A 27,654-nucleotide genomic window follows, 5' to 3' on the forward strand; every position below is an offset into this window, starting at 1 on the left:
ACACTACATCCACTGCTTTACCTTCATCCACATGCTTGGGCACCTCCTCAAAGAATTCAATAAGACTTGTAAGTCAAGACCTACCCCTCACAAATCCGTGCTGACTATCCCTAATCAAGCAGTGTCTTTCCAGATGCTCAGAAATCCTATCCTTCAGTACCCTTTCCATTACTTTGCCTACCACCGAAGTAAGATTAACTGGCCTGTAATTGCCAGGGTTAACCCTAGTCCCTTTTTTGAACAGGGGCACGACATTCGCCACTCTCCAATCCCCTGGTACCACCCCTGTTGACAGTGAGGACGGAAAGATTATTGCCAATGGCTCTACAATTTCATCTCTTGCTTCCCATAGAATCCTTGGATATATCCCGTTAGGACCGGGGACTTGTCTATTCTCAAGTTTTTCAAAATGCCCAACACATCTTCCTTCCGAACAAGTATTTCCTCGAGCTTACCAGTCTGTTTCACACTGTCCTCTCCAACAATATGACCCCTCTCATTTGTAAATACAGAAGAAAAGTACTCGTTCAAGACCTCTCCTATCTCTTCAGCCTCAATACAGAATCTCCCGCTGCTGTCCTTGATCGGACCTATCCTCGCTCTAGTCATTCTCATATTTCTCACATATGTGTAAAAGGCCTTGGGGTTATCCTTGATCCTACCCGCCAAAGATTGTTCATGCCCTCTCTTAGCTCTCCTAAGCCCTTTCTTCAGTTCCCTCCTGGCTATCTTGTATCCCTTCAGCGCCCTGTCTGAACCTTGTTTCCTCAGCCTTACGTAAGTCTCCTTCTTCCTCTTAACAAGACACTCAACCTCTCTTGTCAAACCATGGTTCCCTCACTCGACCATCTCTTCCCTGCCTGACAGGGACATACATATCAAGGACACGTAGTACCTGTTCCTTGAATAAGTTCCACATTTCACTTGTGTCCTTCCCTGACAGCCTATGTTCCCAATTTATGCACTTCAATTCTTGTCTGACATCGTATTTACCCTTCCCCCAATTGTCAACCTTGCCCTGTTGCACGCACCTATCCCTCTCCATTACTAAAGTGAAAGTCACAGAATTGTGGTCACTATCTCCAAAATGCTCCCCCACTAACAAATCTATCACTTGCCCTGGTTCATTACGAAGTACCAAATCCAATATGGCCTCCCCTCTGGTCGGACAATCTACATACTGTGTTGGAAAAGCTTCCTGGACGCACTGCTCAAACACCACCCCATCCAAACTATTTGATCTAAAGAGTTTCCACTCAATGTTTGGGAAGTTGAAGTCACCCATGACTACTACCTTGTGACTTCTGGACCTTTCTAAAATCTGTTTCCCAATCTGTTCCTCCACATCTCTGCTACTATTGGGGGGGCCTGTAGAAAACTCCTAACAAGGTGACTGCTCCTTTCCTGTTTCTGACTTCAACCCATACTACCTCAGTAGGCAGATACTCCTCGAACTGCCTTTCTGCAGCTGTTATACTATCTCTAATTAACAATGCCACCCCCCCCCCACCTCTTTTACCACCCTCCCTAATCTTATTGAAACATCTATAACCAGGGACCTCCAACAACCATTTCTGCCCCTCTTCTATCCAAGTTTCCGTGATGGCCACCACATCATAGTCCCAAGTACCGATCCATGCCTTAAGTTCGCCCACCTTATTCCTGATGCTTCTTGCGTGTAAGTATACACACGTCAACCCATCTCCGTGCCTGCAAGTACTCTCCTTTGTCAGTGTTCCCTTCCCCACTGCCTCACTACAGCCTTTGGCGTCCTGAATATCGGCTACCTTAGTTGCTGGACTGCAAACCCGGTTCCCATTTGTAGCCACGTAAAATGGCTGATTCCCGATTAGAATGGTCAAACCCCGATTTAAAATGGCGAATGAAAGAGGCTGATGGGAAAATCAGCAAACAGGACTCAAAAGGACAGCTGCAGGTAAAACAGTGTATTCGCCTCTGGGGACGTCAGTCCAGACCGATACCTGCCACCATCAACATCACAACAACCCAGCCATCTGCATTTTAATCAGCCATCCCCGGGAACAATTGCTACAAATTAGCAATTGAAAGCTGACCCAGATCTTTCGGCGCCAGCAGGGGCTGACACAAAGAAAGGCAAATGACCGCCCCCCCCCCCCCCCCCGATCAAGGAATCACCCCATTATTGGAGCATATCGAACCAAGTGATTGGGACCAAGTTCAATCACTTGGAACCAGGTACGAGGTCCACCCCGAGAGGCGGGAAGCCCCTGGGGACTATAAGAATAGGGGCCAAGTTCAAATCGACCCTTCTCTTCCTGCTCGCAACCTGCGAGACCCTTCTACAAGAAACTGTAAGTGTTACTCCAGCGATCGCTACCAGATAGGCGCTCCTGACTATCGACTTGTACCAGCTTTTGAATCTCGCAGGCTCAGAACCAATTCGAAAGACCATTCGTTTCCCTGACCTGGTGGGCCATTTCCAAAGTTAAGTATTGGCCTTTAGTGGTAGGTAGTAGTCTAGAAGTAGGATTATTGTATAAGTATTAATTGCTGTATATAATAAATGAGCGTTGATTTAACTCTTACTAAGCGGTGTGTTGCATTATTAATCATTACTTGGACTTGAACCACGTGGCGGTATCCGAAAGATACCTGGCGACTCATGAGCAAAGGTGACAGAATAAAAATAAATAAACTAAGGCTAAAACGAGCAACACATTCCCCTGCCAAAATTAGTTTAAACCCTCCCGAAGAGTACTAGAAAACCTCCCTCCCAGGATATTGGTGCCCCTCTGGTTCAGATGCAACCCGTCCTGCTTGTACAGGTCCCACCTTCCCCAGAATGCGCTCCAATTATCCAAATACCTGAAGCCCTCCCTCCTACACCATTCCTGCAGCCACGTGTTCAACTGCACTCTCTCCCTATTCCTAGCCTCGCTATCACGTGGCACCGGCAACAAACCAGAGATGACAACTCTGTCTGTCCTGGCTTTTAACTTCCAGCCTAACTCACTCAACTCGTTTATTACCTCCTCACCCCTTTTCCTACCTACGCCGTTGGTACCAATGTGCACCACGACTTCTGGCTGCTCCCCCTCCCCCTTAAGGATCCTGAAGACACGATCCGAGACAGCCCTGGCACCCGGGAGGCAACATACCTTCCGGGAGTCTCGCTCGCGACCACAGAATCTCCTATCTATTCCCCTAACCATTGAATCTCCGACTACTTTGCTTTTCTATTCTCCCCCTTCCCTTCTGAGCCCCATAGCCAGACTCAGTGCAAGAGACCTGGCCGCTATGGCCTTCCCCCGGTAGGTCATCCCCCCCAACAGCATCCAAAATGGTATACTTGTTTTGAAGGGAAATGGCCACGAGGAATCCCTGCACTGTCTGCCTGTCTTGCAATGATTCTGCAGAACCGCTGGTGACTTAGCCAGAACAATGATTTATTAATGTACACGTGGTAAGGTAATGATCAGAATGCTATACAGCCCAGGTTATCACAGAGTTGCATTAGACTATCATGTAACTATCCTTATGTGAGACTGTCCTTGTGTACTCCTTACAACCTTCTGCTGGTAGCCAGATGTCACCTGACTGATATCTGACACCACCTCATGGGAGGTTACACTGCCGAATACATGTAATATATACAGGCTTATCACCACATCTCGTAACTTCTCAAAAGTATCAAGTAATTTATTTTTTCAAACAAATTCTGATAGTTCTGCAGTTTCTGGAAACATTTTGGTTGATGATGTTATTTTTAAAAATAAAGATCTAGTCTTTACAAAATAATTACCTAATACACCAATTCACTAATGATAATCAATGTTCACCACTGAATAAACGTAAACTTAATTATTGTTTTTTGCGATGAAATCAATACATAGTTAATATTGAAAAGGTACAGAAGGTTCAATGGCTGCAGGAAGCCACATGTTAGAGGTATAAAAGGGCTTCCTTGACCTTGTTACTAATGACAGTGAATACACTATGAAAGTATCAATTTTAAAACTAAATGTGATTACATATGCGTACTTGCAACTTCCTACATTACAACAGTGAATATATTTCAAAAATACTCCATTGGCTTCAAAACACTTTCGGAGGTCCAGTGGTCGTGAGAGGTTTTATAGAAATGTACATTTGTTCTAATTGTCCGCAAACCCGGATATATTACACTTGGTGTCCTCACCAAAGTCATTGATAAAGATTGGGTCTTAATTTTGTGTAATAACCATTTTGAATCCTCTGTGAAACTCCAGGTGCACCATATACACAATTATTTGTAGTAAAATACAGCGAGTTGTTGTGATTCGGAATGCACTGTCTATAAATGGTGCTGGAATCTCATTGGACTGTAACTTCCAAAAGGGAATTTGTTGCATTCTGAGAAAGAAAACAAAATAGTCGAACTCTGGGATTAAATGAGTCGCTGTACAAAGAGCTGGCACGGGGAAAATGGGCCAAATAGACTCCCCTGTGCTCCAGCAGCCTTATGTACATGTAAAGGGAGTGGAAACAACCTGGAACCTACTGCCTATGAGGTTGGAGATGCTGAGATGGTGGAAGGATTTCAATCGGAAATTGGACAGGCACTGAGAGAAATAAACCGACAGGGATTCAGGGATAGAACGTAAATGGACAGACTGGCTTGTTCCACAGAGAGCCAACACGGTCCCAAAGGGCTGAATGGCCCGATTCCCCACCCTCCAGATGCTGTGATCTCAGGAGAGAAATTCAGCTGCTCCAGTCACTCCAACCAACTGGAGTCCCTCATCTCTGGTGCCATTCTCGTAAATGTCCTCTACACCGTCTCTAAGAACTTCACAACTTTCCTAAAGTGTGGGGCCCATATATAGGGTTCCATTCCAGAGGGATAGAATTGAAAAGCACGGTGGAAATGCCCAACTTGATTAGAACGATGGTTAGCTTACACTGGGAGCACTGTCAACATTGGTGATCTCCATTTCGAAAAGGGAAATAGAGGCACTGGATAAGGTGCAACAAAGATTCATAATATACAGAACTGAGAGCATTTAACATTCGGGAAAGGCTGGGGCTGCTTTTTTCTGGAAAAGAGAAGACCGATGGTGACCTAATGGAAGTCTTTCAAGATTATGAAGGGATTTAATAATCCAATAGGAATTTCAGTAGAAACCTCTACCCTGCGAGTGGCGAGAATGTGGAACTAGTTACCACAGCGAGTGGTTGAGGCGAACAGCAGGAATACATTGAACGTAAAGCTAAATACATACATGAGGGAGAAAGGAATAGAAGGAGATGCTGATGGGGGAGATGTAGAGGGGTGGGTGGAAGATCATGTGGAGCATAAATACTGACACAGACCACGGCTACCCTCAGTCGGTATGGGAATTTAACCTGTGCCGTTTGTGTCACTCAGCACAAACCAGCCATCCAGCCAACTGAGCTAACCGATCCCCGTGTAAATCTGGAATAATTCCTTAAATATTAGTGATTGCCTGTCTCCCACCATACTATTTAATGTAGTTTCCCAGTGCACCTCAGATAACCTACTCCTCATACCCTAATAATTTTCTTCTGTGAGAAGCACCAAGATAAATTAAATAAAAGAACCATGTAACCACCACAGCCCATCTTCATGGCAATGTGGCATGATTTTAGGGGTTTCCAAACCGAAATGGGAATGAAACATCTTCGAACCTCCAAACACCCTTTCACACTTTGATCCTTGTGAAATGTGAAACCAGATATTCGCAAGAAGGATCAGAGAAAATCAGACCACTGGAGACGAAGCGATGAGACCGGCCAGTCCAGCAAAAAGATACCCTCTGACCATCCCCATTGACCAACAGAAAGAACAAATTGCAGTCCTGGATGTACTTGAGGACAGAAACAATAAAAGCAGAATCCAATCCCTGTAATCAGTTGTGAACTTGCTAGTGTCTCAGAAAGTGTGATGAATTACAAAATCCCTTCGCACATTGAGAGCAGGTGAACAGCCTCTCCCCAGTATTAACTCCCTGGTGTGACTGCAGAAGGCAAACCGAGAGAATCGCGCAGAGGAAAGCATCTTTGAGTTATGGGGGTGACACCCACGCAGACACTTGGAGAACATGTTACCACACGGTCAGTGACCTGGGGCCAGGATTGAACACTGGTCCTCAGCTCTGTGAGACAGCAGTGCTAACCACTTCGCCACCTTATATATTGACGATTTAGATGAGGGAAAAAAATGCAATATCTGCAAATTTGGAGATTTCACAAGTTGCTTGGGAGGGTGAGCTGTGAGGAGGATGCAGAGATCCGTCAGTGTGATTTGGACAAGTCAAGTGAGTGGGCAAACGAATGGCAGATACAGTATCATTTGGAGAAATGTGAGGTAATCCAGTTTGGTAGCAAGAAGGTAGACTTAACTGAATGGTCATAAATTAGGAGAGGGCAATGTGCAACGAAACCTGGGTATCCTCGTACACGTCACTGAAGGTAAACAGCAGGCGGGAAAGAAGGCAAATGATATGCTCGCCTTCATTGCGAGCGGATTGAGTACAATAAGAATGTTGTGTGCAGTTTGGTCTCCTTATCTGAGGAAGGATGTTCTTGCTCTCGAGGCAGTGCAGCAAATGTTTACCAAACTGATTTGTGGGATGGTGGGACTGACGTATAAGAGATTGAATCAGTTAGAATTGTATTCGCTGGAGTTCAGAAGAATGGGGGCGAGCTCATAGAATCCTATAATATTCTAACAAGACTTGACAAGGTAGATGCAGGAAAGATTTTCCTGATGGCGGGAGTGTACAGAACCAGAGGTCGCAGTCTGAGGATACGGGGGAGACCATTTAGGACTGAATTGAGGAGAAATGTCTTCAACCAGAGAGTGGTGAGTCTGTGGAATTTGTTACCACAGGAAATAGTTGAGGCCAATACATTGTATGTTTTCAGGAAACAGTTAGATATAGCACTTAGAGCGAAGGGAATCAAAGGACATAGTTGGGAAATCGGGATTAAGCTATTAAGTTGGATGATAAGCCATGATCATAATGAATGGCGGAGCAGGCGCAAAGGGCCAAATGCTCTCATCCTGCTCCTATTTTCTATGTTTCTATGTAATCCCTTCCCACACTAAGAGCAGGTGAATGGCCTCTCCCCAGTGTGAACTCGCTGGTGTGTCTGCAGACTGGATAACTGTGTGAATCCACTCCCACAGAGGGAGCAGGTGAACGGTCTCTCCCCAGTGTGAACTCGCTGATGTGTCTGCAGACTGGATAACTGTGTGAATCCACTCCCACAGAGGGAGCAGGAGAATGGCTTTTCCCCAGTGTGAACTCGCTGGTGTTTCCGCAGGATGGATGAATCAATAAATCCCTTCCCACACTGAGAGCAGGTGAACGGCTTCTCCCCAGTGTGAACTCGCTGGTGTGTCTGCAGGCTGAATAAATCACTGAATCTTTCCCCACACTGAGAGCAGGTGAATGACGTCTCCCCAATGTGAACTCGTTGATGTTTCTGCAGATTGGATAACCAAGAGAATCCCTTCCCACACTGAGAGCAGGTGAACGGCCTCTCCCCAGTGTGAACTCGCTGGTGTTTCTGCAGGTCGGATGACTGAGTGAATCCTTTCCCGCACTGAGAGCAGGGGAATGGCCTCTCCCCAGTGTGAACTCGCTGGTGTGTCTGCAGACTGGATAACCGAGTGAAACCATTCCCACACTGAGAGCAGGTGAATGGCCTCTCCCCGGTGTGAACTCGCTGGTGTGTCTGCAGGATGGATAACTGAGCGAATCCCTTCTCACACTGAAAGCAGGTGAACGGCTTCGCCCCAGTGTGAATGCGTCGATGAATCTCCAGCTTAGATGGGACTTTGAATCCCTTCCCACAGTCCCCACATTTCCACGGTTTCTCCATGTTTTGCGTCTCCTCGTGTCTCTCAAGGTTGGACAGTCAGTGGAAGCCTTGTCAACACACAGAACATGTGCACTGTCTCTCCTCACTGTAAATGGCGTGATGTTTTTTCAGGCTGTGTAACTAGTTGAAGCTCTTTCCACAGTCAGTTCACTGGAACACTCTCACTCGGGTGTGTGTTATGTGGGTCTTGGTGCTATTCCAGTCGCATTCACATTTAAAATCTTTTGAAGCCGACAGATCGGACAAACATTTCTCCTTCTCGCCGATGATGTTCAGAGCCCGATGATATTCAGATAAGGAGGAATCGAGTGAGTTTGTCACATCAAGATGTGATGTTTGAGATTTCTGTCTATAATTCCTCCTCTTCCAATATCCTTTGAAAACAATTTATAAAAGTCATCAGTTAGTACAGGATAGAAATTCAGAACAGACAATTCTAGTTCCTGTGGAACATTATTTCCTCTCTCGTTCTCCAAAAGCTGTAAATCTCCGTCCCACACAATCTCCCTCCATTCTCACTCTGCTGGATCTAATATTCACCCTCCCAATTCTCCTGAAGGTGCTGATTCATGTTGATTGACAGATCCAAGCTCAGCTCACTGCTTCCTGACCAGGACACAGAGATTAGAATAGGAGCAAGAGTAGGCCATTCGGCCCACTGAGTCTGCTCAACCATTCAATGAGATCCTTGGCCGATCTACCTCAGCACCATTTCCCACACAAACCCCTATCCCTCGATATCTTCAATATCTAGAAAACTATCAATATTTGTCTTGAACATACCTGATGACTGAGGCTTCACATTCCTCTGGGGTAGAAAATTCCAAAACTTCACCACATCCTCAAGTGGAAAAAATCCCTCCTCATCTCAGCTTTCACTCTATTTTCCTACCTGTTCCCCATAACCCTTAACTCCATTGTCAATAAAATATCTGTCCAACTTGTGCTTCAATATATTCAATGATCCCCCAGATACAACTGGTCCCTGTGGAAGAGAAAGCCAAAGACTAACAACCCTCTGAGGGAAGAGATGACTGGAAATCTATAACGTAGCTACAGTCTTATATTACAAGACGAGAAATAATAATATTTACTGTATTACAGAACCATAAATAATATATCCAATCTGTACCATGTAACAACACATGACATATATCTCTGTCCATTATTAATTTAATGTCCCCTGAAATGTCAGCCATCTCCTGGCGAATCCATCCTTATCCACCTACCCTGCACATCTTTGGTTTGTGGGGGTGAGACCCACGCAGATACAGGGAGAATGTGCGAACTCCACGCGGACAGTGACCCGGGGCCGGGATCAAACCCGGGTCCTTGGCGCCGTGAGCCTGCAATGCTAACCGCTGTACCACCATGCCACCAGAAACCATTCTTTTCGTCAAATAAATGCGTCAACCTGTTAAGGAGGTGGGGGAGAGGAGAGGGAAACACTTTGTGGAGCCGCGAACATTCACAAATTTGTTTTTTCCGAATTGAGCAATTTAGCGTGGTTCCAGTTTGGGCTCAAATCATCAATGAGGACTCTAATCTCTGGCAAGGAAGGAAACCCTGGCAGATGGGCAGGGAGGATTCACAAATACCCGCTGGAGGCCCCAAACCCCCAATAAGACCCATTGATTTTATTGTCAGTCTGCAGACAGGAGCTGCAGAACTGAACCCAGGCAGAGGAGAGGGAGGGAAAAAACTGGGAGTGGAGGAAAGAAATGGTGCAGGTGGTGAGATGGGTTTGGATTTCAGCCCAGGGAGGAGGGAGAGTGTGTGGGACGGGTAAAACATTTCGAGAGAAACTCGAATTGTCTGTTCAGAATTTCTATCCTGGACTGACAGTGATGGCTTTTGGGGTTTTTTTAATAATAAAAAAAAAATACATTTAGAGTACCCAATTCCTGAGGTGTCAAAGGCAGTTGTCTGGTAGGTTCTAAAGGCGGTGGTGAGGGGTGAGATGATCTTGTTTAAGGTGCAGGGTGAAGAAAGAGGAGAGGTTGGAGTGGCAGAGGGTAATAGATGAGATGTTGGAGGTAGATAGGAGTTATGCTGAAGATGCGGACTCAGCGAAATTGAAAAAGAGGAAGGAACTACAGGCGAGCTTTGACCGACTATCTACCAGGAAGGTGGTGCGCCAACTGAGGCGAGCAAGGGGGCAATTTACGAGCACGGAGAGATGGCAGGGCGTATATAACGGGTCAGCTTCAAAGGGAGGCGGCGGCAAGGGAAATTGTTCAGGTGAGGGACAGGGCAGGGAAGTTGGTGGCTCCGGATCAGATTAACAAGGTCTTTGAGGAATTCTATGAGAGGTTGTACAGGTCAGAGCCACCTGGGGGAGACCGGGAGATGCAGGAATTTCAAGATGGGTTGGAGTACCCGAGGTTAGGGGAGGGGGACAGGGCGACATTAGAAGGAGTGATAGTGGAGCAGGAGATAAAAGATGCGATTGGGAGGATGCAGTCGGGGAAGGTGGCAGGGCCAGATGGGTTTCCGGTGGAATATTATAAAAACTTCAAGGATAAGCTGGTACCCCTGATGGTGGGGATGTTTGAGGAGGCGATAGGCAAGGAGGTGTTACCACAAACTTTGGGGCAGGCATAGTTGCTTAAAAAAGAAAAGGATCCAGGGCAGCACGGTGGCGCAGTGGTAGCACTGCAGTCTCACGGCGCCAAGGTCCATGATTCGATCTCGACACTGGGTCACTGTCAGTGTGGAGTTTGCACATTCTCCCTGTGTTTGCGTGGGTTTCGCCCCCACAAGCCAAAGGTGTGCAGGGTTGGTGGATCGAACATGCTAAATTGCCCCTTAATTGGAAAAAATGAATTGGGTACTCTAGATTTTTTAAAAAGATAAGGATCCGACGGAGTGTGGGTTGTTTCGGCCCATATCACTTTTAAACGTGAACTCAAAGGTATTAGCGAAGGTACTGGCAGGTAGGCAGGAGGAGTGCCTCCTGAAGGTGATAGGTGAAGATCAAACGGGGTTTGTGAGAGGGAGGCAGCTCTTTTCAAACGTTAGGAGGCTATTGAACGTGGTTATGGCACCAGCGGAGGGGAAGGAAACAGAGGTGGTTGTGGCAGTGGACGCCGAGAAAGCGTTTGACCGAGTAGAATGGGGGCACTTGATAGCAGTTCTGGAGCGGTTTGGGATTGGTCCACGATTTGTGGACTGGGTAAAGCTACTGTATAAGGAGCCGGGGCTAGTGTCCGCACAACAAACATCAGCTCGAGATACTTTTCTCTCCACCGTGGGACTAGGCAGGGATGTCCTATGTCCCCCTGCTGTTTGCACTCGCGACTGAGCCGTTGGCCATCGCGTTAAGAGATTTGGGGGTATGGAAAGGGATTGTGCAGGGGGGTGAATAGAGCATAGGGTGCCCTTGTATGCCGACAACTTGTTATTATATGTGTCGGAACCGAGTGTGTCAAGAGGGGGAATATTGGAGCTGCTTCGGGTGTTTGGGTCTTTCTTGGGGTACAAATTAAATCTAAAGAGTGAGTATTTTGTGGTGTTTCAGCCGGGGGTGTGGGCAGGGGTGGGGGGGTTGGCATTCCGTAAGGCAGGGTCTCACTTTAGATATCTGGGGGTGCATGGTGCTCGGGATTGGGGGGGGGGGGTTCTGTCACTGGAGGGTCGGGTACAGGCGGTTAAAATGAACGAGTTGCCGCGATTTCTGTTTATTTTCCATGCCTGCCGATTTTCCTGCCAAAGGCATTTTTTGGAGAGTTTTACGGAATAATTACCTTGTTCATATGGGGAGGGAAAGTGGCCAGAGTTAGAAAGGTGCTGCTACAGAGGGGAAGGCAGGCAGGGGGTTTGGGTCTTCTGAACCTGATGTATTATTACTGGCCGGCGAATGTGGAGAAGGTACGGAGCTGGGTCTGAGGGGTTGATTCCCAGTGGGTCAGAATGGAGGAACGTTTGTGTCGGGGGTCGGGATTGAAGGCGCTAACAACAGCGTTGCTCCCGATGGCCCCGGGGAAATACTCAGGGAGTCCGGTAATAATAGCTTCATTGAGAATTTGGAAGCAGTTTCGCCAACACTTCGGGTTGGGGGCAGGGTCAAGGGAAATGCCGATTTGGGGGAACCAGATTTGAGCCAGGGAAGTGGGATGGAAATTTTCAGAAATGGGAGGAGAAGGGGATTAAGACACTAAAAGATTTGTTTCTTGGGGGTCGGTTTTCAGGATTGAAGGAGCTGGGAGCAAAGTATGGGCTGGAGCAGGGGGGAATGTTTAGATACATGCAGGTTCGCGATTTTGGCAGGAACAAGATACAGAGCTTCCAGGTGGAGCCGGCCTCCACATTGCTAGAAGAGGTGCTGACGACAGGGGGACTGGAGAAGGGGGTAGTGTCGGCAGTTTACGGGGCTATTTTGGAAGAGGAGAAGGCACCACTAGAAGAGATCAAAGCAAAGTGGGAGGAAGACTTGGGAGAGGGTATGGAGGAGGGTTTCTGGTGTGAGGTGCTCCGGAGGGTGAACGCCTCCACCCCGTGCATGACGTTGGGGCTGATACAGCTAAAGGTGGTATACAGAGTGCAGCTCACGAGGGCAAGGATGAGCTGGCTGTTTGAGGGGGTAGAAGATGTGTGTGAATGTTGCGGGGGGGGAGGGGAAGGGGGAATCATATTCATATGTTTTGGTATCCTGACCAAAGCTGGAGGATTACTGGAAGGAGGTTTTTAGGGTAATCTCTAAAGTGGTGCACGTGAAACTGGACCCGGGCCCTCGGGAGCCTCGTTGATCCCCGAAGGCGGATCCTGTTGGGGTTGAGATCAACCTCTCCACCCTGTGCCGTGGCGGGGGGACTGCTGCAATTCCTGACTCTTGAGAATGTTAAGTTTGAACTGAGGGGAAGGATGGTGGGGTTCTACAATTCATGGGCATTATTCATTATGCACTTTCAAGAATTGGATAACATCGAACATTATGGAGGGGGGCGGGGGGTGTTGGGAGGAGGGGGTCTGTATGTGATAATGGTGACTATGGTTGATTCCTAATTCCTTTTTGTTCTCTAACATGCGGGATGCTGTTTGGGGGTTTGGTGGGAGGATGAGATTGTTATTGTTGATTTGGGGATTGATATTGTCTTCGTTACTGCTTATTGTTTATTGTTGGTGGGTGTAAATTTGGAAGAAAATATGATAAAGGAGAATAAAAATATATTTTTTAAAAAGAGTATCCAATTCATTTTTTCCCCCAATTCAGGTGTCATTTTAGCGAAGCCAATTCACCAACACTGCACATCTTTTTGGATTGTCGGGGTGAGACCCACACAGACACGGGGACAATGTGCAAACTCCATATGGACAGTGACCTGGGGCTGGGATCTAACCCGGGTCCTCGGCTAACCACTGAGCCACCGTACCTGCCCCTAGTGATGACTTTTGTAAACTCCTTTTACAGGATATTACAAGGGAAGCATTTATAGATGGAAACTCAAATCGAATTCACATCAAAGATTTAACAGTCACTCCATTCATCAGGACCTGAATATCATTGGCCTGTGAATGTAGAAGAAGAAATGTTTGTCTGTAGGAAAATATTTTCAAGATGAGTATGACTGAAAAAAAAACGATACACTCACACTCGACTCGAGTGAGAGTGTTCCAGTGAACTTGTGGGTTCGAGATCAGACCAGGGCTGCACAGTAGCGCAGTGGTTAGCATTGCTATCCCACAGCGCCGAGGTCCCAGGTGCAAACCCGGCCCCACATCACTGTCTGTGTGGAGTTTGCGCATTCTCACCGTGTCTGCGTGGGCTTCTCCCCCACAGCCCAAAGATGTGCAGGTTAGGTGGATTGGCTGCACTAAATTGCCCCTTAATTGGAAAAAATAATTGGGTACTCTAAATCGATATTTAAAAAAATAGAGCAGACTGCGGAGGGGTGAGCAAAGTGTTTCACTCGGGCTTTGACGAAGGGCTCGAGGTGCTGCAATTCTAATCAATAAACAGATTCCTCTTTCGGTCACCAGGATCGTTGTGGATACTAATGGGAGATACGTGGTGGTCAGTGGGTCATTGGCAGGTACATTGGTGGTACTGCTGAATGTCTATGCCCCTAACTGAGACGATGGGCATCACGGTAGCTCAGTGGTTAGCACTGTTGCTTAACAGCGGCAGGGACTCAGGTTCGATTCCCGGCTTGTGTCACTGTCTGTGCGGAGTTTGCACGTTCTCCCTGTGTTTGTGTGGGTTTCCTCCGGTGCTCCGGTTTCCTCCCACAGTCCCGAAACATGTGCTCATCAGGTGAATTGGACATTCTGAATTCTCCCTCAGTGTACCAGACAGGGGCCATAGTGTGGCAACCAGGGGATTTTCACAGTAACTTCATTGCCGTGCTAATAATAAAGAATGTGGCAATAACAAGGATTATTATTATGTGGCATTTGTAAAAAAATTGTTGGGATCCATCCCAGACCTGGATACAAATCAATTAATTTTGGAAGAGTTTATTTCAATTGTGAACTGGATCCGAAAATGGACTGGTCCAAACTGATTCAACCACTACAAATACACAAAGATGGAGTGAAATCTGGACGGACCACCCGGCAGCGACCCAGGCACCGGAAATGACAACATGACAACAGCAAACCCAGCAAAAGATAAAGAAAAGCTATTCATTAGCAGATTGTAAAAGGATTATGGGACACAGATTTATGATCATGAGCAAGATCTACTGGGGAGATATGAGGAAGAAATTTTACACAGTGAGTGATAATGATCTGAACTCAATGCTCACACACAAAGGTCGATAAACTCCAGGTCCTGATAACTCGAATGGTGCTGCTAGAATTTGATGTGAGGATTGGTTGTGAGTTTCCTGTCTGCGAATCCCTTTCTAAGTCTCTGTGAAAGAAGTTTACAAAGGCATCACCGTCAGTCCAGAAATGAAATTCAGGAAAGATAAACGTTTCTCCTGGTTTGAGTTTGCTGTGTGTAAATCCTCCCCTACTAATCCCCTGTAAAAGGAGTTTACAAAATTAATCACCATCTGTCCAGGATAGAAATTCACTACATTCTCCCCTCCTGCTCCCTGGTCCAGGATGATAGCTCATGCACCGCCCCCCCGACCACCACCACCCCCCGCCTGCAAACTGTCCCTCTTGTCCTCAGCAGTCCCCTGATTTGAGGGTGATGTTGACTCAGGATTGCGAGTTTCTGCCCTGGGTCTTCATGTGGCTGAACAGAGCCGCAGAGCTTTGGACACATGGGACAGAATGTCTAATAAGACAGTGAAATCCGGAGAGCAGGATTTGATTCCTTTTCTTTCCACCTCTGCCACCGCTTTGCATCATCAATAAGATACTGGGACTTAAAGACTAATCCAATTTGATGGACAAGTTGTCTCCATTCTGAACAATGGGGAACAAGCTCCTCCCCCCACAAAGATGACAAACGCGCATGCGCCCTAATGCACATCCAATAAAGATGGCGGCCGTTAACCCGAGCCGAACTGAGGAGCTGCAGCCCCGCCCGGTACAAACGGGGTCCCGTAAACATTTCCGAGGTTTGCGATTGCAACAACTTTACACAACGTTTCCGCCCACCCCCGCGGTCTCTCGCTCCCTCCATATTGTTAAATGCCTCTCACAGATTTCAGATCTGAAAACACAGCTCTTCTCCATCGCCATTACCCACACTGCGCATGCTTCAATCACAACGGCTCCGCCCCTCATTCACTTTGATTGGTTGGAAGACCAGCCGCACTCGGTCGGTCCTCCAACCCGCCCCCTCTCTCTCTTGGTCCGGAGCTGCCGCCAATCACTTCCCGGGCATTGTGAAGTGGCGCATGCTGGAGCTAGACAACTGTGCGCAGGCGCGGGGACGGAGTTTGGAACATGCGCAATTCCAGTGTTGGCCTCGAGGAGAGAGTCCTTTGTCCTGGAAAAGCGGAGTCAGCGTCAGGCGGTGGGTGGGAGGATTTGGAAACACTTTGTGGATCCGCAAACCCTTCACAATCATTGTCAGCTCCCTGGTTTGCAGCTGCGGAGCTTCTCCCTCCCTCCCGGGAACAGGCTCAGGTTAACTGGCACCATCCTGCTTCAGCCACTGGAGGATGGTTCACATCAGAGGATGGGGGAGGGGGGATAATAAATAAGAGCTTACACTTTGCACTCAAATCAATGAGGTCTCTGATCTCTGGCAAGAAAGGAAACCCTGGCAGATGGACGGGGAGGATTCACAAACACCCGCTGGAGGACCCAAACCCCCAAAAAGAACCTGCAGATCCCGGGTTTGCAGCTCCCGGGCTTGTTTGCTTCATGTCGGGCCATCTTGTGGAGCAGCAGGGTGGGCGGCGCTTCGGGGCTCCAGTGACCAGGAGAGAAAACGATTGATTGTATTTTCACTCTGCACAGAGAAAATTAAGGGGCAGCCTGCTTGAAGCCGCAGGAGCAGGTGTACATTATTGGGTGGGATGCTGCCAGAACTCTTGAGTCCAGGGAATGGGCTGGTTGGCAGCCAGAACAGTTGGAAATGGTGCTGCACTGATCCATTGTGCGGGTTAAACAGCATCCAGACACCATGCAGCCTGGCACTGTGGATTCAAATACAGGGTAACCCGATAAAATGTGCAATGGGTGGTCTACCTGTGTTTTGGATTCCAGCACCACAGGAAGAAGAGGGAGTGGGACGGTGATTTACTGCTTTACAAGAACAAGTGAAGAAAACTGTCAAAACTAGAAATGTTTGTTCTGAATTTCTATCCTGTACTGACAGTGATGTTTGTAAACTCCTTTTACAGGATATTTGAAATCTACAGGTGTGAAATCATCCAACCTGGAAAGAGACAAGGACATCCACACCATAGAGAAACTGTGGAAATGTGGGCACTGTGGGAAGGAATTCCATTCTCCATCCCAACTGGAAACTCCTCAGCGCAGTCATACTGGGGAGGGACCGTTCACCTGCACCGTGTGTGGGAAGGGATTTAATCGATCATTCAACCTTCGCACACACCAACGAATTCACACTGGCGAGCGGCTGTTCACCTGCTCTGTGTGTATGAAGGGATTCAGCAGTTCATCACACCTGCTGAAATATCAGCGTGGTCACACTGGGGAAAAGCCATTCATCTGTTCCATGTGTGGAAAGGGATTCACTAATTCAACTGACCTCCTGACACACCAGCGAGTTCACACCGGGGAGAGGCCGTTCATCTGCTCCATGTGTGGGAATAGATACACTCAGTCACAAAACCTCATGAGACACAAGCGAGTTCACAAGTAACTTCTGAAGGTAGATTCTCCTGTCATTGATCAGGTAATCACATCCAGGACTGACCCATGTTCATTCTGATAGTTGTGGTTAGTGTCTGCTGCTGTTAATCACTATAATCAACTGGAATTAACTATTCAGTTATTTGTTCTGCAGGTTAAGAGAGAATAATTGATCATCCAGGGTCTAACTGAATGGCAGAACAAACTCAAACGGCTGAACAACCTACTCCAGTTCATAGAATCATAGAATTTACAGTGCAGAAGAAGGCCATTCAGTCCATGAGTCTGCACCGGCCCTTGGAAAGAGCACCCTACTCAAGCCCCATGCCTCCATCTTATCCCCCTTTATCCCAGTAACCCCACCTAACCAGTTCCTGTGTAGTATTACCTGAGACTTCACCCACTCTCTAACTCTGCTCCAGTGCTGAAGCCACTTCCCCAGTCTCTTCCCCAGCTCTCCCATCACTTTCCATTCATCAGCTGGTGTTTGAGTCCATGTTTATTAGGGACATGGGAACAGGAGGAGGTCATTTATCCCCCTCAAGCCTGTTCTCTTATTCATCAAATTCATGGCTGATCTGTGGCCTAACCCCATTTAGTCAGATATTATTTTAATCCTGACTTCCCCAGTCTGTTACAATGTGATTTAAAACAATCAGACCATTAATGTAGGAGAGTGTCCCCAAAAAATTCTCAGAAACATCAACTGACAAATTAGACAGAAACTGACACTGAGGGGCACACGCTGATGTAGCGGTTAGCACTGCTGCCTCACGGCACCGAGGACCCTGGTCCGATACTGGCCGCAGGTCACTGTCCGTGTGGAGTTTGCACATTCTCCACGTTTCTGCGTGGGTCTCACTCCCTCAACCCAAAGATATGCAGGGTAGGTGGATTGGCCACGCTAAATTGCCCCTTCATTGAAAAAAGAAACTGACACTGAGTCACACAATGGGAAGGATGTGATTGCACTGGAAAGGTTGCAGAGGAGAGTCACCAGGATGTTGCCTGGGCTGTTTTACGAGCAGAGAAGGCTGAGGGGGAATATAATTGAAGTGTACAGAATTATAAAGGAAATAGGGTAGATAGGAGGAAACTTTTCCCCACAGTACAATAATAATCTTTATCTTTGTTGTCACAAGTAGGCTGACATTAACACTGCAATGAAGTTACTGTGAAAAGCCCCTAGTCGCCACATTCAGGCGTGTGTTGGGGTACACAAAGGGAGAATTCAGAATGTCCAAATTACCCAACAGCACGTCTTTCGAGACTTGTGGGAGGAAACCGGAGCACCCGGACGAAACCCACGCAGATGCGGGGAGAACATGCAGACTCCACACAGACAGTGACCCAAGCCAGGAATCGAACCTGGGACCCTGGAGCTGTGAAGCAACAGTGCTACTGTGCCGCTGGTGAGGGGTCAATAACCAGGGGGCACAGATTTATGGTCAGGGGCAAGAGATTTAGAGGGAATTTGAGGAAAGCTTTTTCACCAGAGGGTGATGGGCATCTGGTACTCACTGCCTGAAAGGTTGGTCGAGGCAGGAACCATTCATTTCAAAAAGAGAAATGCAGAACAATATATATTAATGATTTGGATGAGGGAACAAAATGTAACATCTCACAGTTTGCAGATGATACCAAGTTAGGTGGGAGGGTGAATTGTGACGAGGATGCAGGGATCCTACAGCATGATCTGGTCAGGTTGGGCGAGTGGACAAATCAATGGCAGATGCAGTATAATTTGGATAAGTGTGAGGTTATTCACTTTGGAAGCAAAAACTGGAAGGTAGCTTACTATCTGAATGGTTGTAAATTGGGAGAGGGGAGTGTGCAGTGGGACCTGGGTGTCCTTGTGCACCAGTCGCTGAAGGTAAGCATGCAGGTGCAGCAGGCGGTAAAGAAAGCTCATGGTATGTTGGCCTTCATTGCGAGAGATTTCGAGTATAGAAGCAGGGATATGTTGCTGCAAATATACAGGTTCTTGGAGTATTGTGTGCAGTTATAGTCACCCTCCCTGAGGAAGGATGTTGTTGATTTCGAAGGAGAGCAGCAAAGGTTTACCCAACTGATTCCAGGGGTGGTGGGACTGTCATATGAGGAGAGATTGACTAGGTTGGGATTGTTCTTATATCATAGAATTTACAGTGCAGAAGGAGGCCATTCAGCCCATCGAGTCTGCACCATCTCTTGGAAAGAGCACCCTACCCAAGGTCAACACCTCCACCCTAACCCCATAACCCCACCCAATACTAAGGGCAATTCTGGACACTAAGGGCAATTTATCATGGCCAATCCACCGAACCTGCACATCTTTGGACTGTGGGAGGAAACCGGAGCACCCAGAGGAAACCCACGCACACACGGGGAGGATGTGCAGTCTCCGCACAGACAGTGACCCAAGCCGGAATCGAACCTGGGACCCTGGAGCTGTGAAGCAATTGTGTTATCCACAATGCTACCGTGCTGCCCTTGTTGGAGTTCAGAAGAATGAGGGGGATCTCATAGTGACTTATAAAATTTTAACAGGACTAGACAGGGTAGATGCAGGGAAGGTGTTACCAATGATGGGTGATTCCAGAACCAGGGGTCACAGTCTGAGGATTCAGGGTAAATCATTTTGGACAGATATAAGGAGACATTTCTTCAAAGAGTGGTGAGCCTATGGAATTCATTAACACAGGAAGTAGTTGATGCTAAAATTTTGAATATATTCAAGAGGCGGCTAGATAGCACTTGGGGAGAATGGGTCAAAGGCTATGGGGAGAAAGCAGGATTAAGCTATTGAGTTGGATGATCAGCCACAATCGTGATGAATGGTGGAGCAGGCTCGAAGGGCCAAAAGGCCTCATCCTGCTCCTATCTTCTACGTATCTATGTTGGCATCTCCACATCATTACAATGCATCTGTGTAAGTGGCTTCCTGTTATCTGAAATGTACTGATTGGAAGAAACTGTAGTTAGCGAAGCAGCAGAAAGGGAATCAGAGTGACTGATGAATAAATTCACTTTGACATTGTTCCAGGGATCAAATTAAAGACCCAGGTATAGGGGTATTGAACAATCAACAAAGTAGATGTGCGAATTGTTAACAACACCTGCAACATTTTACTGTGACGAAGGTACTGTATAAAACATGCTGTAGTTACTGAAGACTGGGATGGTACTCAGTTATTCATTGGGTTGATACAATCATAATGCAGAAAGGCCAGTTGTATGCAGAAAAAAATTAATTCAGTTTTCACACTTACTAACATCTGCACAGTCACACTGGAGGCAGACTGTTCAAATACTTCGCAGTTAACACTCCAGCTTCAAAACATCAATAGATTTGTTAAGCGATTGGTGCATTGTGATTGGTGAGAGGCTGTTTAAATGTTGTGCGTGTGGACACAGATTCATTCATCCCACCTGATCACTCACGAGTTGTTTCAAATTTGACTAGCTTCTAATGTTATATCCAGGACGGGGTGGCATGTGGTGCAGTGGTTAGCACTGGGGCTGTGGCGCTGAGGACCTAAGTTCGAATCCCGGCCCTGGGTCACTGTCCGTGTGGAGTTTGTACATTCTCCCCATGTTTCACCCGCACACCCCAAAAGATGTGCAGGTTAGGTGGATTAAATTGCCCCTTAATTGGAAAAAATAAATTGGGTACACTAAATAAAATTTTAAAATGGAAAACAATTATATCCACGACAGCACTATATTATAGAACCAATCCACTGGGGCTTTTCAAACAATTAATTACTAATTTCCTATCTGAGCCCTTTAGCTAATCAGATCACAAACGATAATTTAGACTTCACCAAGATTGCTATATGGAGCGATTACCCATCATTCACAGCGTGTCAGAATGTGACCCATGTTCCCTACAAGGAGAGACTGCGCAGGCGCGGAGACTGCTGTGATTGGAGCATGCGCAGTTCGGTTAACGGGTTAAGAACCCGCGCTTTCGGGTAAGAAAGGACTGGAGAGGAATGGGGCTGATTGTGTGCCGGGGGAATGGGAAAACTTCTTGAAAAACCATGTTTCGGCCTCATTCCGAATTCCAAACTACCGGGCCCCGCGTGCGGCTCCTCCGAGACTTTTGTTGGAGCCGGTTTAACGACCGCCATCTTTACCGGGTTAAGGGCGCATGCGCGATGCTCCCTGTCCTGGCAGGAGAGAATGTTGTGAATTTCTCTCCTGGACTGACAGGGATGGATTCTGGAAACTCCTTTTACAGGGGTTGGTCAGAAGGAGGGGGCTTGCAGATGGGAAACCAATGTCCTTTTTCTTGTGGAGCATTTTACTGGAGTCATGTTTTGAGCATTTCCAAACTCTGTCTCCCTATTCGGTCATGTAAGTGGATTGTAGATTGCTGTGAGTGTTAGACTGTATTGCCACTACTCATTCACCCCCTGCTTCCACGCCGAGTTCAAAGCTGCAGGCTCCTGCTGATCAATGTCTGCCTCCAGTGGGGATGTGGGGCAGCTGTCAGGCGCAGTAATCTCAAAGGGTTGGAGGAAATGATACTCCATATGCTTCACCGAATGTCTATGCATTTATCGTATGTCCTATGTTTTTCATTTATGGAATGATCTGCCTGGACGATACGCAGAACAATACTTTTTACTGTACCTCGGTACACGTCTCAATTTTATGTAGGGGTGAAGGTGGGAGGTGGACCAGGAGTATGTTCGAATAATCAAGTTTAAAGGTAACAGTTGTGTTTATATATTTATAAGTTTCAGAAGCAGATGACCTGAGGCAGTGGTTAAGTGAGACGATGTTACTGAAGTGGAAATAGGCAGTCTTAGTGATGGTGCAGATATATAGTCGGAAAATCAACTTCTGGTCAGATATGACACTAAGGCTCTCCCCATCTTATTCCGCTTCAGAAAGTTGCTGGGGAAAGGGATGGAGTTGGCAGCTAGAGTTGAAACGGGGACTGAAGACAACGGCTTCAGTCTTTCCAATATTTAATTGGAGGAAATTTCTGTTCATGCAGCACTAGATGTCAGAGAAGTCAGGACAATGTATGAGTTGGGGGGGAACTTGGAGATGATGTCCTTCACATAAACCTGCTACTCTTGTCCATCTAGGTGGTAGGGGCCGAGGGTTTGGAAGACTGTGTCTGGTTGTAGATAAATAGATCTTTCTCCTTCAACCCCTGCTTTTCCCACTTCTCCCTCCATCTCCCACAGAGACCAGCGTCATGTGTCAGTCCAGACTGGATGGCAGCCTCCCTTCCCTGAAGGACATGAGTGATCCAGTTGGGCTTCTGCAACAATCCAGCAGTTTTCCAGGTCACTTTTTTCCGAGTGCTGGCCCCACAAATGACCAAGTTTATTTCGCTCAGTTTCAGAAGCTGTTTTTGTGGTTTCTTTCTCACTTTTTTTTTGTTTTAAATCAATTTCACAGGATGTAAGAAGGGGAAGGACTTGCAGTCTGGAAACTCAGCCTAATCATTCCGTCAAAACGTGACAGTCGCTGAAATTTTTGTAACCTGAATATCATTGGATTTTGAACATTGAACTGAAAAGCACTGTTCACAGTGGGGAGAAACCGTTTTCTGGGTGGATGAGATTTCTGCCAACATCTGGCCTGTCAAAACAGAAGTACAGTCATTCCATGGAGAAACCATGGAAATGTGGGGACTGTGGTAAGGGATTTAGTTACCCATCCAAGCTGGAAATTCATCGGCGTAGCCACACTGGAGAGAGGCCGTTCACCTGCTTCACATGTGGAAAGGGATTCGTTAGGTCATCCCACCTGCTGTCACACCAGCGCCTTCACACTGGGGAGAGACCGTTCACCTGCTCCGAGTGTGGGAAGGGATTCACTCAGTCATCCAAACTGCTGTCACACCAGCGAGTTCACACTGGGGAGAGACCGTTCACCTGCTCCGAGTGTGGGAAGGGATTCACTGCTTCATCCTACCTGTTGACACATCAGCGAGTTCATACTGGGAAAAGACCGTTTAAATGCCCAGACTGTGGGAAGTGCTATAAAAGTTCCGGTGTACTGATGCGCCATCAACATGTTCACCGTCAGGAGAGACCATTCAGGTGCTCTTACTGTGGGACTGGGTTTAGACAATCATATAACCTCATTGTACACCAGCGAGTTCACACTGGGGAGAGGCCGTTCACCTGCTCTGATTGTGGGAAGGGATTCACTCAGTCATCCAACCTGCTGAAACATCAAAGAATTCACAACTAACTACAACGGTTCAATTCTGCTGTTAATCACATCCAGGACTGAAATATGTTGAATGGGTCTGTTTCTGCTGAGTTGATCAATCCCGGGCGGCATAGTAGCACAGTGGTTAGCACTGTTACTTCACAGCGCCAGGGACCAAGACTCGATTCCCGGCTTGGGTCACTGTTTGTGCAGAGTCCGCACGTTCTCCCCATGCCTGCATATGTCTTAGTATTGATTGGAAAGTATAATTATGGACATGTGCTTGTTAGTATTGCAATAAGGTCAGCATATCGATGCTGTAATTGGTTAACTACAATCATGGGAGACAAATGAGGTAATTGGAACCACCAGTTGTGATTGTGTAATTATGGGCGAAAAACAAATGCAAACCTCTGATTGGTATATGTAAATTACCTTCCTGTAAGACGACCGGAAGGTATAATAATGTATTGTTTAGGGAGTCTGTATACTATTCTCTGGAGATAGCTCCCATATGCATATGTCTGAATTAAAAACCGGCAAGAAAGATACTCCATGGGTCGCTTGGTCAGTTACATGAACAGAAAGTTTGACAACTGCAAGTTCCCCAAACACCAGATATTGTTTCTGAATGCTCCCCGCCCACCTGCCAGGGTCTGCTTACTGCGCAGGCTCAGTTCACAGCTTGGCGTGTGATTGACGGCAACTGCTGACCAATAGGAAATGAGGGAATGCCTGGAGGACTGATTTTGGGGATGGTCCACCAACCAATCAGAATGTGAGGGCGGGACTTACTGTTGACAATGGGCGGCGCTGATTGGCTGCGCGACACAGTTGCCCCTCTGAAGATGGCGGTCGTTAACCGCTCAGCGGAAAGAGCCCCAATAGTGACCGCTGGTTTGAACCCAGGACCAGGAGCTTCTTATTCGGATTTGGAGCCTAACTGGGTGTATTTGAAGCTTTCCTTTCTGACCCACCCAACGGCTCAAACGGCAGCTTCTCACCGGCTGAGAATTTCCACATGGCTGCCCGAGGCCAGCTTCATATCCACACAGCGCATGCTCAGATCACAAAGCCCGGGTGAAGTGACGATAATTTGGACCCACAGAACGAGCCGGTCAGGAGGACCGAGCCTCAGAGGCTGGCCCTCCAGCCAATAGGAGTGAATGAGGGGCGGGATTGGAGGACCGAGCGGCAGCAGCTGGTCCTCCAGCCAATGGGAGTAAATGAGGGGTTGAGCTAGCGGTGATGTTCCACAGTGGGAGTGAGCCTAGACTAACTGGGGATTGGAGCCCGGGGATATTCCCGGTGTGTGCATTTTATTTAATAATCTTTATTGTCACAAGTAGGCTTACATTAACACTGCAATGAAATTACTGTGAAAATCCCCTAGCTGCCACATTCCGGCGCCTGTTTGGGTACACTGAGGGAGAATTCAGAATGTCCAAATTACCTAAAAAGCACATATTTCAGGACTTGTGGGAGGAAACCAGAGCACCCGGAGGAAACCCATGCACACATGGGGAGAACGTGCAGACTCCACACAGACAGTGACCCAAGCCGGGAACCAAACCTGGGACCTTGTCGTTGTGAAGCAACAGTGCTAACTACTGTGCTACCATGAGGCCGTTATTCTGCTGTCTGACACATACATCAATAAAATGGGGAATTCCTGGAAACACTGCGGCTTCTTGATCTGGAGATCAAATGGCTGATGTGTAATTGCTCCACCAGTCGGTCTCTCCTATCCAATTTACCTTGGCCCCTCAATTTTAGCTCCCACAGTTAAAACATCCCTCAGCCTCCAAAGAACAGCCTCTCCATTCTTTCCCCTTTGTGATAACTCTCCAATCCGATCAACATCCTCGTAAATCTCCTCTGTACCTCTCTGTCTGGCATGAACACATCCTCCTTGTAATGCGATAAACAGAATGGTACACTAATCTCGCTGTGGTCTTATTTATACAGCTCTAATATCACCTGCCTGATCTTTTAATGAAAACAGAAAATGTTGGAAATACTCAACAGCTCTGGCAGCATCAGTGGAGAGAGAGGAGTTTCAGATCTGCAATCTTTCATCAACAGAAAATTCTGGACATTACTCTTGTACGCTATGTCTCACTTAATATTGGTGTTGTGGAGAAGATAATTATATGAAATAATCCATGGAGACCCAGGTGCAGAATGATTGTTTATTAGTCAATGCATTGGGACAGCACCACTTCAGAGAACGATCTCTGGAGCTGACTCTACCCAGTTGAGAAATCAAGCAATATTTATACATTGTAGGCAAGGGATTACTTACATTTGAACATTGTCTGATTCAGACTTATGCAAGTTGTGGATGTTCAGAAAGCAGAGTAATCATTTTTCACACTCATCCCTCTATGGCTCCTCTTGATGCTAACTGGCTCCACCTTGCATCGTCAGCCGTGTCTGCCACTTTAGGATATGGAAACAAATACTGAAAAACAAGTTACTGATGTGGGCCCTGCTGGTGTCTTAGAAACCAAGTTGCAGTCTGTAAAACAAGTTACTGAAGAACAAGTTAATGATAAGAGCCTTGCAGGTGACTGTGTCTTTGCTACATCAGCCTGTTTCTGGGTGATGTCTTTACCCTTAGTGTGGAATTTTCCTTTAACTTTGGAAAACACAGGTCAAAATACTATTTTAAGATCCTTTAATAGACTATAATTATTATCTGCCCTAATAAATCATTATAATTAAACCAAATGCATTAGTTCTCCTTTTACAATGGAAAGTATCCTGTGTGCCTTTTCAACCACCTCATCTACCTCTCCTGTTACTTTCAGGGATCTGTGGATATGCACTCCGATCTCCCTCTGTGCCTCTACACTTCTCACTCTCATACCAGTAATATTATTTCTCTTTTCCTTGTTTGTCCGCCCCAAATGTATTTATTACTTCACAATGTTGCAAATAATCTCCATTTGTTACTTGTTTCCCACCTGATCGGTCGACTGATATTTTCCTGCAGGTTACAGCTTTCTTCCTCACTGTCAACCGCAAGACTGCCAATGTCTTAAACATGCCCCCTATGTCAAAGTCGAAATCATTGATATATACCACACAAAGCATGGAATCTTATCCTGAGAAATATTAAATCCCACTGGAAACAGCTTCCAGGCACAAACATACCTCTCAAACATTCCCCGTTTGCTTCCTGTTGCCCCAGCTGATGACATTTCCTGCACTTGTGACCGTCCAGCCTATGAGAAAGTTGCTGCTTTTCCCACAGGGAACTGGATTGCACTCCACGGGACTAGGATGCCCTGCCGTGTCTTTATTTATCTGATTATTAACTGACTGAACCAGAATCAATTTCATATTAAAATAAATAACGGTTTATCAGCTACTCACCAATCAGCTTCTTCCATTGTGTTGAAGTCACCTTGCTTTATTGAGTTAATTGAAATGATTTTCTTAATTTTATTATCTAAACACCTCAGAATTTAATTAACTGAGAAATTGAGATTTCCTCACTGTTGCAATCCTTTGTTAGTTAGTGTTATCTTTATCCCCTAGATTTGATTAACTGAACATTGAATGTAACTATATGATAAATTATGAATTTTTAAGAAGATTTACATTAGTTGATTAATATATCCTTACTTTATAGTTGATTAATGTAGTGACCAGAACTGTACTCAGCACTCTCGCTGTGCTCTTATGTTTTACAAAGTCCAAACATAATCTCCCTGTTCTTTCATTCTGGGCCTCAGACAAGAAAGAAAAGTGTCCCAAATGCCTTCTTGACCACCTGATCTACCTGTCCAGCGATCTTCGGGAATCTGTGGTTTTTGAATCCAAGGTCACTGTTCCTGAATAATTCTCAGTATCATCCCATTTATTCTTCATTCCCTTCTCTTGTTTACCCTCCAAATTCTTGATGTCACACTGTTCCAAATTGAATTCCATTTGCCATTTTCCTGTCCATCTGACCCAGTCTATTGATATCTTTCTGCTGTCCATGGATTTATTCTGCATCACAATAATCTTTTTGTGTCACAAGTAGGCTGACATTAACGCTGCCACACTACGGCACCTGTTCGAGTAACTGGGGGAGAATCCAAAATGTCACCTTTAACAAGCATGTCTTTCAGGACTTGTAAGAGGAAACCGGAACACCCGGAGGAAACCCAATCATTGTCAAACACATGAATAACTTCTGTACCTTCTGCCAATTTCTGAATCATAGCTCCTATATTTATCTCAAAATGATTGATTTATACTACAGAACTATGGAACCCCACATGAAATAGGCGTCCAAATAAATTTCAGTTCTGAATGTGATTAACAGCAGCAATAACAGCAGAATCCAAATCCGGATGCTGCCTGTGAACTTGCTGGTGTCTGAGCAGATTGTTTGAC

General features: G+C 46.5%; 2 long non-coding RNA genes across 4 annotated transcripts; one reads left to right on the plus strand and one right to left on the minus strand.

The window, feature by feature from the left end:
• Positions 1–3,656: 3,656 nt before the first annotated feature.
• LOC140419376 (uncharacterized) lies at positions 3,657–15,524 on the minus strand. Its single transcript, XR_011945742.1, has 3 exons — positions 15,471–15,524; positions 14,619–14,725; positions 3,657–8,246 (listed from the first exon to the last, which is right to left on the minus strand). It is a non-coding gene; the product is annotated as an uncharacterized lncRNA (long non-coding RNA).
• Positions 15,292–26,171, plus strand: LOC140419378 (uncharacterized). 3 transcript variants are annotated; one of them, XR_011945746.1, is made up of 4 exons: positions 15,720–15,787; positions 16,623–17,140; positions 22,501–25,368; positions 26,076–26,171. It is a non-coding gene; the product is annotated as an uncharacterized lncRNA (long non-coding RNA). The 3 variants fall into 3 exon arrangements; XR_011945745.1 differs by lacking the exons at positions 15,720–15,787; positions 26,076–26,171 and adding an exon at positions 15,292–15,386 and having other exon boundaries at positions 22,501–23,813; XR_011945744.1 differs by lacking the exons at positions 15,720–15,787; positions 26,076–26,171 and having other exon boundaries at positions 15,797–17,140; positions 22,501–23,813.
• Positions 26,172–27,654: the final 1,483 nt, after the last annotated feature.

Source organism: Scyliorhinus torazame, chromosome 5 (assembly GCF_047496885.1).
Source record: "Scyliorhinus torazame isolate Kashiwa2021f chromosome 5, sScyTor2.1, whole genome shotgun sequence".
Taxonomy (NCBI): Eukaryota; Metazoa; Chordata; class Chondrichthyes; order Carcharhiniformes; family Scyliorhinidae; genus Scyliorhinus; species Scyliorhinus torazame.